This window comes from Pistacia vera, unplaced genomic scaffold (genome assembly GCF_008641045.1).
Source record: "Pistacia vera cultivar Batoury unplaced genomic scaffold, PisVer_v2 Contig1230, whole genome shotgun sequence".
Taxonomy (NCBI): Eukaryota; Viridiplantae; Streptophyta; class Magnoliopsida; order Sapindales; family Anacardiaceae; genus Pistacia; species Pistacia vera.
Genome location: NW_022195283.1, coordinates 146,250 through 158,017, shown reverse-complemented (window position 1 = coordinate 158,017; position 11,768 = coordinate 146,250). Strand labels below are relative to the sequence as shown.

Below are 11,768 nucleotides of genomic sequence, written 5' to 3'. Positions count from 1 at the left end.
GAACCTCATCCCCATTCAAACTCCCTGTCAACTCTGTTATCGAAACTGGAAAATCATTCAAGTCTTGCAGCATTGACATGATTGTAGAACATGAATTCAACACAGAATTGTAAGTCCTTATTGAGAAGGGAATGCCTAAATCCTTCATCTTCTGTGGCCATAAAACCATTCTCGAAAGCTCATTGCAAGCCCCATAAGAAGAGAGAACCATATTCGAACAAACTGTATCGACCTCAATCCCTTCACTCTCCATTTTCTTAACACATCTCTCCATTTCTTCAAACAAACCTAATCTCCCATACCCATAAACAAGACACCTAAACTCAAACCCAGTTGGCTTTAGTCCTTCAACTCTCATGTCTTCAACCCGATTCTCAGCTTCATGAGGCTGACCCATCTCACATAAACCACTAACCATCCCTTATAACCATGGCGTTTTACATAAACAGAAGAAGAATCACTTATAAGCCCACCCAAACGACCACAAATCTCATGAAACTCACCTTTCTAATCATTTTTACAGTAAGAATCAATCAAATTCCCATAAAAAACAACCAGTTCCCGCTCTCGAAACTCCAATTTTCCAACCGTTTCAGACATTAAAGCCTCAGTCTCTTCATGCTTTCCCTGTTTATCTAACATCGCCATGAGCTCAGCAACTAGCTTCGGATTCCACTTAAACCATGACTCTTTAGTTATTCTCAAGTACAACTACAGGAAAGAAGAAAAAAAAAAAAAAAGCAATTTTGATGGTGTAATAATATAAAAGTTCATCCTTTTAACATGAAGCTGAGAAAGGGAACTGTGACTTACTGGTAAAGCGAGAGAGGAGAGGTGGTGGGGGTGAGTGGAGTGAGGAGAGAGGAGGTGAGAGAGGACGTTGAGAGCTATAAACTGAGGAGACGATGCAACAAATTTACTTATCAAACGGTTGGCCGTTTTGGATTCTCGTGTGACTACCAGAGACCTGAGGAACCGCTGGCCTTGCTTGCTTAAACTTGCAGATGGGAAATGGCACAAGGGCTGTTGTGGCTCTTGGTTGTGGAGCCGCCGGACGTTGTGGCTCCACGGCGGCGGAATGCGGACGTGGAGACTACCCATGACTTCTTTTATCTTACATCGCACTCACAATCTCACATCAGATGGAAGGAAAATAGGCCCACATTATTTATGTTAATCCTGTTTTTATTTATTTAAAATATGTAGATAAAATTATGGTAACACGAATAAATATTTTTTTTTCGTATTAAAATCTCATTTTTAATGTGTTTAACCTAATAAACAGCCCCATCAAACCCCCGTTTCAAAGAATCAATCAAATTCCCATAAAAAACAACCAGCTTCCGCTCTCGAAACTCCAATATGTTGGAAACCGTTTCAGACTTGCACGTCTCGGTCTGTTCAAACTGTCACCGTTTATCTAACAACGCGGTAAGCTCAGCAGCTAGCTTGGGGTTCCACTGAAACCATGCAGAGGCTAAACGCTACCGTTTTGGCCACCAAAAGAAGAGCTCAAGCTCGAAGCTATCTTTCTCGTTATTTACTGGGATCATGCATTGCCCGGAAAGTAACTTCACTGTCTCGCAACTTTGCCTCCGAGACGAAGTCGAAGCCAGACGTTTACTCGCCTAACAAAAAGATCTCCCATTTGATAAGAACGAACCGTCTGAGTGAAGCAAGAGCCGTGTTTGATAAAACAGTACAAAGAAACACTGTAACGTGGAATGCGATGATCAATGGGTATGTAAAATTCAGAGAAATGGCTAAAGCAAGACAACTGTTCGATATAATGCCTCGAAGAGACGTCGTTTCGTGGAATTTAATGATTTCGGGGTATATTTCGTGTCGTGGAAGTGGGTTTTTGGAGGAGGCTAGATTGTTGTTTGATAAAATGCCTAAAAGAGATAGTGTTTCGTGGAATACAATGATTAGTGGGTATGCGAAGAATGGTATAACGGAGGCGGCGTTGAGGGTTTTTAATGAAATGCCTGAGAGTGAGAGGAATGTTGTATCGTGGAACGCTATGATTTCGGGGTTTTTGCAGAATGGTGACGTGGCTCGTGCTATGGAGTTTTTTGAGAAAATGCCTGAACGGGACTCTGCTTCTTTAAGCGCACTTGTGGCTGGTCTTATTAAGAATGGTGAGTTGGATGAAGCGGGAAAAATTCTGGTTAAATTTGGGAATAGGTGTGATGGTAGAGAAGATTTATTGCATGCTTATAATACTTTGATTGCCGGGTATGGTCAGAGAGGAAGAGTAGATGAAGCTCGAAGGCTTTTTGATCGAATACCAGTTTGTAGTGAGCAAGGAGAAGAAGGAAATGAAACCTTTAGGAGGAATGTTGTGTGGTGGAATTCGATGATTATGTGTTATGTGAAGGCGGGAGATATTGTTTCTGCAAGGGAAATCTTTGGTCAAATGGTGGACGAGACAGTTTTTCATGGAATACTATGATTAGTGGGTATGTTCATTTGTCAAATATGGAAGAGGCCTCTAATCTCTTTGGTGAAATGCCGAATCCTGATACTCATTCGTGGAACACAATGATAGATAAAAATAAAAGTCCTATTAAAAATAGAAATAAGAGTATTAAAGTTTATTAAAAATAAAATTTCTTATATTATATTATTACCCATAAATAGGAGAATGTTGAAAGTACTAATTGTATGTTATGAGAGAAGGATGAACAACAAAAGATAAGAGATATAAACGGGTTGGTTAAACATCAAGAGTAAATTTATGTTAACATTACTAGCTAGTGGTAGAATGACGAGATGGGTCATGTCAAACCTCGTCAAATACTTGTCTCTTTTGTATTGCATGATTTTATTTATATTGTATTAATTTCAATGTTTGATTCGGTCATACAATCTCCTTCTATAATATTAACCATTATTATATTCTTATAATAGATATAGCTCATGGCATGTAAATGTCTCTCTCTATAGAACTCAACTTGATATGTTTCCTAAATACTACCAAGAGCTGTCTAATGATTGAAATTGGGTGGATAACGTTTGTAGATGAATAAGATAATATGCTTGTAGTGGTGTCGGTTGGTAGTATAAAGGTGACGTCTAATTAGATATATATTTTTAGTATTAGACATGATGCACATGGAATAATTAAATACAGAAAACCTCATACTCGTGACAATCTCTAGATTTCTTTTGCATAATTTATTTACATTAATTGGTTGCATGAACAGTAACAATGAACAAGAAAGTGAAGAAAAGTGAGAGAAAATGAAAGAAAATTTTGAGAAGAAAAAGTTTAACTAAAACAATCGCACAGTTCATTTTTTATACACTTAGTGTTATAACAAAGCTCAACTAAATGTAATGGAATACAAACCAAATAATAGTCAACTAAGTCAACTAATATTAGTCAACTCAAGTCAACATTTTGCTTTGTTTCATATACTAACATCCTGCCATAAATCAAACTTCCTTGAAATCTGGTCTTTGATTAATTTCAAATCCTAACATCCTGCTGTAAATTAAACTTCCATGATTGCTTTACTCAACCAAGTTAATTAACATGAGGCTTTTCATAAGTTGAAGAAGCAAGCGAAATAAGGTAGATGTTCAAAACAAAGATCTACAGAGCAAATAATTTCAGCATTGCAAAATTTATTCTGCGAAGAGCTGAGAACTTATCGTGCAAAGAGCTGAAAAATTGCAAATGCCACTCATTTTGCAAAGAGCTGAGAACTTATTCTGAGAACTTATTGTGCAAAGAGCTGAGAACTGCAAATGCATGATTCTGTACTTACTGCTAATTGTCTTAGTACTAGCCACCAGACTTTATCTTGAGTAAGGGGTAAGTGTGGCTTTCACTGTTTGTTGAGCAAGCAGAACTCATACTGCTGCACTTAATCATTATTTAAAACTCTGTATTGGCTACTAAAACTACCAGGTCTGCAGCAAAGTAACCAACTACCTTGCTTTGTAAAACTCTGCACTGACAACCAAACGACCCAAGCCATCAAAACTGATCAAGGCTATCATTAGATTGTAACAGCCTGAGTATTAGATGTTGAGCCAACCGAGCTGGAAGAAGGTGGAGCTTGTATGGTTAGTTTGTGTCTTAGAGTTTCAAACCTAGAGGCTAGCAGAGCCTTTGTAAAGATATCTGCTTTTTTATGCTCAATGGGCACATATTGGACTTCGAGATTGTGAGAAGTAACATGTTCTCTAACATAGTGTGCATTAAGTTCAATGTGTTTTGTTCTTCCATGAAACACAGGGTTAGAAGCAAGAGATCCAACACTTTGATTATCACACCAAATAATTGGAATCTCCTATAAGGAAAGGCCAAGTTCAGAAAACAAACTACAAAACCATGCCAATTCAGTGGACCCTTGAGCAAGTGCTCTAAACTCGGCTTCGGTGGAAGACAGGGCCACAATTTTTTGCTTCCTAGAAGTCCATTGTAGTAGGTTAGTGCCAAGAAAAACACAGTAGCCACTTGTGTACCTACTGTCCTCAATGCTACTAGCCCAATCAACATCGGTATAACATTCTAGGTTGAGTCTATGACTTTTACTGAAGAGAAGTCCATAGTTAGAGGTACCTTTAAGATACCTAAGCAATCTTTTACAAGCCTGCCAGTGGTTCTGTGTGGGGACTTTGAGAAATTAGCTTAGTTTGTTAACACAGTAGGCAATGTCAAGCCTGGATAATGCCAAATATTGAAGGGCTCATAATGTACTCCTATATAAAGCTGCATTTTCATAAAGATCACTATCTTCTGAAGTTAACTTAGTGCCAATAGCCATTGGAGTAGAACATGGTTTGCAATCCTGCATGTTAGTCTTTGTTAAGAGATCTTTGATATATTTTCCTTGATTCATATGAAGATAGGATGTTGTTGTAGCAACCTCAAAGCCGGAAAATATTTGAGTGAGCCTAGGACTTTTAAAGCAAACTGATTATTTAGCTTATATATTGTTTCATGAAGTAAATCTGTGTCATTTCCAGTAAGTAGAATGTCATTGACAGACCCTAGTACATACATAACCTTTTCCATCTTTTGATAGACAAAAAGACTTGGATCAATGACTGAGTGAACAAAATCCCAACTCAGGAAGGCTCTTTTCAACTGATCAAACCAGGCTCTAGCGACTTGTTTTAGACGATAAAGGCCCTTGACTAATCTACACACATGATGACGATGTTGAGGATTAACAAAGCCTTAAGGTTGAGTCATATATACCTTTTCAGTGAGTTCACCATTTAGGAAGGCACTGTTAGTGTCGACTTGCTGAATTTCCCAGCCATTATTCACTGCTAAACTCAAAATAACTCTGATTGTGGGTGACTTAACCACTAGACTCAATGTTTCTAGATTGTCAATCCCCTGAAGTTTGTTGAAAACCTTTTGCCACAAGCCTTGCCTTGAACCTTTGAATGGATCCATCAGGATTGTACTTTATTCAAAAAACCCATTTGCAGCCTACGGGATGCATATCAGAGGTAGCATGAACTAATTCCCAAGTTTGGTTAGTTAGCAAGGCATCAAATTCAGATTGCATGGCAGCCTTCCAGGCAGGGTGAGAGAGGGCTTTTATGATAGTAGCTAGTTCTTTGTTATCAAGAGAAGAAGGTGAAACAAGGATAGTATTATGTGCTCTGGTTTTGGTCCTAGTAAGCATGGGATGGGTGTTCAATGCAGGAGGTGGAGGCTTGGTTAAAGGCAGTTCAATAATAAGAGGAAGTGTCATAAGACTCATCTGAACCTATAGTTATAGGGGATAGAATAGGCGATGTTGATGAGGTAGAGTTAGAAGAAGGAGATGGCAGACTAAGTGCAGTTGTGGTTAAGGGAAATGCAGTTGTGGTTGGACTAGATTGTGAGGAGGCTGAAGTCTGAGGTAAATTAGATTTAGTAGAACAGGAAGGTGATAGAGAAGATGCAATGTCCTGTGAGATTGACTGTCCTAGTGTGGAAGGACAAGTAGAAGAAACTGGAGCTGAAACAGGACTGGAAGATATCCTGGAGACAGAAGTAGTTATATGCCAAACTAAAGGAATAAAAGAACTGAACAAGATTCAGTGTTTATTGAATTAGGTGCAGAATTGGAACTAGAAAAAATAGATGTTTTGAATGGAAAATCATATTCATCAAATTGTACACTTTGACAAATATAAATTCGACCAGAGGTATTCAAGCACTTGTATCCCTTGTGATGCAAACTATAGCCAACAAAGGTGCATTTGGTGGTTGGTGTGCTGTCGTAGGCAACCAAGATTAAAAACCTTCCTAACCTAACTACTGAACTGTAAATAGGGTAAGCAAGGGTCGATCCCACGAAGAGTGTCTAGCAGAATTTTCGATGATGTGAACAAGGCTGGGGGGTTTTGAGTAAAACAAAAAACAATCTTAGCAAAGACAAAAACAAAAACAATTCAAATCGAAATCAATTAATATAACGAAACTTGGTCTCAATCAACATCCACCATCGGAATCTTACAACTGATCATTGATGCAAAATTAAATCAATTCATACCTGAATATTCACTGTTGGAACTATTTCCCTATCTCTCCTTAATTGTAATTAATTAGGAAACAAACGATCTTAATTAATCTTACCACTAAACAACCATAGACAAGCGCTCAAGATTTAATCTAGTGGTAGCCTTAAGAATTAAAGAAATCGATGAAGCTAAACAACACAAACTCAAGCGGTTGTATTTAATTTAGTTGAGTTTTCTTTTTAAGATTACTAATTCCTGACGTAGTAAATTATTAACCCTAATTGCTTCACAAGTTAGAGGGATCAAACAATTACGGATTTGATATCTAACTTAGCAGTAGATTGCAACAATTAATAAACTGGTAGGCCTCCTAGTAATTAAACGAAACAATCATAAAATTAGGCACAGAAAAGCATCCAATACTCAGCCACGAAAATTGAACACTAAGAAAAATAGATTAGATCTCACAGTTTATTGATTCCGAGGCCTCCGTTTCCTTCGACCAAGTTATAAAATTTTTAGCCGCTCATGGCCATAAACAAAAACTCAAAAAGAAAGAAAATTGCAGAGAAGAGAAGAGAGAGGCGTGGTGTCCTTTCCAAAACCTAATCTGATCTACTTAACAAAAATCCAGTTCAAGTATTTGAATCCCACTAAATCTACTAAAAGAAATCTTCTAATATCCTAAAATAACATTAATCCTAATCTGATTCTAATTAATTGATAATAAGATAAAGTCCTACAATAAAATAGGAAAGTGGTGATTCTGAGCTGTAACTTGCATGCCACATGTCTTCAAATCTTCTAATAATAAACTGCCCAATTGATTTGCATGACAAGGTAGAATGCTCCAGGACGTCGGCAGTGCAGGTGCATCAACTTCAAGCCCGATTACAACCTTTATCCAGCGAGTATCTCTCCAAAATCAAAACATGAAAGTTGTAGATCTCTTTCTTATGGTTCCACAGAACTTTGAATCATCTCAATCGGAGCTTGGATGAGAGAGTTATGCCCAGATTACGAAACAATGTCGAAACTGTCCGAATTCACTTAATTAGTTCCGTTTTGCAATTAACGCATCCATTTGCATCCTAAATCAAAATAGAATAATAATGAGTACATTTAGGCAAAAAATACGTATAAAAGACTAAACATTAAGGGGGGTAAATATGACATTTTGCATTCTTATCAGTGGTATGAAAATTAAACTTGTGGCTGCTATAAGGTCGAAGGGAAGGGTAGGCAGCACACCCAAAAGTTTTAATGAGTGAATAATTTGGAGGAGTTTTGAATAGAACTTAGAAAGGTGATGCATGGTAAGCAGCTGTTTGAAAGGCAACCTACCAAAATTTAAGTAGCATGCTGGCTTGGGCTAGTAAAGTTAGGCCTTGTTCCATAATTTGTCTATGTTTTCTCTCAACTCTACCATTCTTTTGGAGAGTGTAAGGACATGGATGCCTAAGGATGATACCATGTTCTTCTAGGTAAGGTACTAACTTCCTATACTCACCACCCTAATCGGTTTGAACACATTTTAAAGATGTGTTGAATTGCTAGGACATGAAATTGTTTAAAAACACTAAATGTTTCAGATTTGGCTTTCAAAGGGAAAAGCCAAGTAAATATACTAGAGTCATCAAGGAATTGAATGTAATACCTGTAGCCCTCAGGGGATGTGACAAGGGAAGGTCCCCAAAGATCTGAGTATACTAACTTAAGTGGTTTAGAGGCATGAGATGTGGATCTAGGATATGTGGATTGGTGTAACTTGCCAAATTGGCAAGCTGAACAGAATGTTATATCATTCTTAGCATGGTGATGTAAGTGTAAAGCATCAAGCACTTAAGAATGGTTGGATTGGGATGTCCTAATCGGTTGTGCCATAGCATGATATTGGTTGTTTGAATAGGAAATGATTGAAGAGCATTTATTTCATTGAGTATAGGTGCATCACTAGTACAGGATACAGATTCGGATACAAATGGTCTAGTGTATTGCATACAATTTTGATTGACAGAATCAAGACAGGCAGATTTACATTTATTGAAAACATGTTTTGGCAACATTTGTGTGGGAAAAAAAGTGCTACAAGGCTTATTACATGACTTAGTTATTGAAATAGCAGGGTTGCTTTTATGCTAAAGTTGAGTTGAAGAATCCAAGGCTTCTGCAGAAGTAGGTAAGGAGCAAACTGGAGCTTGAAGTTGGTATAATCAACCTTTAAGCATTCCTTTGAGTAGGATTACTTTGGAGAGCTTGTCCTTAACCACACAAGAATCAATAAAAAGCTCAACAGTGATAAGTTTATCTCTAGTTAGTTTAGAAACACTAAGAAGATTTTTTGTAATGTGAGGGACACACAAGACATTCCTAAGGTGCAGAGTTCTAAATGGACAATTTAAATCAATAGAACCAATATGAGAAATAGAAAAAAGCTCACCATTGCCAACCTAGAGTTATTCACTGCCTGAATAATTGGTGCTTCCTGTAAGTTGCGAAAAATCAGAGATAACATGGTTTGTAGCTCCAGAATCCATGTACCATGTAGCATCATGTACTATAGAAGGTGTGGCAATGTAGTTTATGGCTCCAAGAGTGGAGTTATGCAACTGAGATTGAGCCATTAGGGTCTGATTATGAAGATGAGCCTGATTGTGCAGATGAGCAGCAATTGAGTTTGACTGACGGTCAGCATGGACAATTGTGGATCCATGTGTTTGGTGAAATGAAGTAGGTGTTGTGTTTTGAGACATCATTGAGGATTCTTAGTAGGGATTATGCACATAGCGATGAGCACCATGACTATCAGCTGGGTAGTAAGAACTTCCAGCTCCAGAATTACCAATTCCAGGATTTCCAATTCCAGAATTAAATGAGGGTTGTTTGATGAAACTAGGAGAGTGAAAGTTACTTCTAACTAAGGTGCTATTTCCTGTAAAGTTTACATCAAATCCGTGGTAACAATTCAAGGCTAAATGACCTGTTTTCCTGAAGAAAATTGTTTTGCGGCGGCGATAAATTCTAGAGAGCACATCGCCTCGGCGAAGAACGAATTTCGCCGCGGTGAAGCCTGGGACTTTTTAAATTACTCTTCTTACAAAATGTACATCGCCGTGGCGAAGAAAATGCTTCGTTACGGTGAAAACTGGAAAATTCCCTTTTTTGCCTTAATTCGATAATTCACCTGGAACACCCAAAAACACACAAAATAAAAAATCATTCTAAATTATAAAACAACTAAACAAATTCAAAACAACAAACAAATGAAAACACTTGGGTTGCCTCCCAAGAAGCGCTTGTTTATGGTCGGAAGCTTGACTCTCTCAAGTCCTCATGTCAATCCGGACTATCCAAATGCATCATATCTAGAACATTTTCCTTGCACTGAAGCTTTGCTTGCTGATTATTTTTGAACTGAGAATTCCATCCCTTGGAAAGACACGTGCTCAATTTTGGCATATCTTGGAATGCAGTGTAACCTTCCGGGTTATGGTCCTCATCCTCGATTTGCCTTGACTTGACCATGAATCCCTTAATTTGCAAATTAGAGTTGTCAAGTTGGGCAGTTTCAATTATTGACTGATCCACCGAGTCAATTTTGAAACATGACTCTCGCTTCGGTGGGGTTTTCATAGATTTAAGGACATTGAATGTCACTTCTTCCACTTGCATCCTCATGATCAACTTCCCTTCTTATACGTTGATTAAGGCTCTTTCGATAGCCAGAAATGGTCGTCCCAATATAAGAGGAATCTCCTTGTCTTCTTCCATATCCAACATAAAGAAATCTGCTGGAAAAATAAATTTGTCCACCTTAACCAACACATCTTCAACAATGCCCCTCGGATGCTTGATGGATCTATCTGCAAGCTGCAAGCACACGGTTATCAGTTTTACTTCACCAATTTCTAGTTTCTTGAAAACCGAAAAAGGCATAAGATTTATACTTGCACCCAGATCACACAAAACTCTATCAAAAGTAATGTTTCCTATAACACAAGGGATAGTAAAACTCCCAAGATCCTTGAGTTTCGGTGGCAGCTTTTTTTGTAGAATGGCGCTGCACTCCTCCGTAAGCATCACGGTTTCCTCCTCTTCCAACTTCTTTTTGTTTGATAGAATGTCCTTGAGAAATTTTGCGTAGCTCGGCATCTGCAAAAGGAATGTTAATATGCAGTTTTTTAAATACCTCAAGAAATTTAATGAACTGTTTATCCTGATTTTCTTTTCTAAGTTTCTAAGGAAGAGGCACTGGAGGACTGTGATGTGCTAATCCTGGTGGTATCTCGGAAACTAGAAATTTTTCTTTCCTTTGCTTCTGTTCATCTTTCCTAGGACTGATTGGTTTTTCTTCAGCAATGATCTATTCGTCTACTTCTTTATCAGAATCTTCCTTCGCTTTACTTGGTGGACTCTCATTCTTCCTTTCTTTCTCAACCTCTCCCAAGACTGTTCCACTTCTTAAGGTTATTGCATTCACTTGTTCTCATGGATTTGTCACTGTCTTGCTTGGTAGGGAGCCTTGTGGTCTATCATTTAGCTTATCGGCTAATTGGCCCACTTGTACCTCCAAGTTTCGAATGGACGCTCCTTGGTTTTTGAAATTCGCCCTCATCTCATTCATGAAACCTGTGGTCTCTTGCATAAACTTTCCAAACATATCCTCCAGTTTTGTCAATCTTTGCTCTCCTGGTTGATTGTTCACCCCTACTTGATTGTTTGACATTGCTCTTTGGTTCCATTGACTGTTCTATTGATTTTGTTGATTCTGATTGCCCCAAGATAGGTTTGGATGATTCCTCCAATCAGGATTATATGTGTTAGAGAACGGATTGTTCGGTTGCCTCTGATTTCCCACCAGGTAGTTAACTTGTTCTGATGATGAAGACGCTGAAGCAAACGTGTTCCCCACTTGACATTCACTGCTCAGATGACTACCTGCACAAAACTCACAAGTTAGTTAAGGTGCTTGAATAGAATTTACCTACATATTTCCCAACTACTTTTGAAGTGCTGTGAGTTGGGCTAAAATGGCCGTGTATGCATCAACTTCATGAATACCCATAGATTTATTCGATTGCATCCTCTCATTAGGTCTTTGATAGTTGTTGCTTGCCAAAACTTCAAGCAACTAATAGGCCTCTTCAAGTGTCTTATTTTGCAATGCTCCTCCTGATGCTGCATCCACCATAGTTTGCACATTACCCATCAATCCATTATAAAACGTTTGGACTTGCATCCAAACTGGCAACCCATGGTGTGGACACCTCCTCATTAGTTGCTTGTAT

The 11,768-nt window shown here is 38.2% G+C and overlaps 2 pseudogenes; one reads left to right on the top strand and one right to left on the bottom strand.

Moving 5' to 3' along the window:
- LOC116117468 overlaps positions 1-1,131 on the bottom strand; it is an 8,659-nt pseudogene extending 7,528 nt beyond the window's left edge.
- On the top strand, positions 1,123-5,875 carry LOC116117458 (annotated as a pseudogene).
- Positions 5,876-11,768: the final 5,893 nt, after the last annotated feature.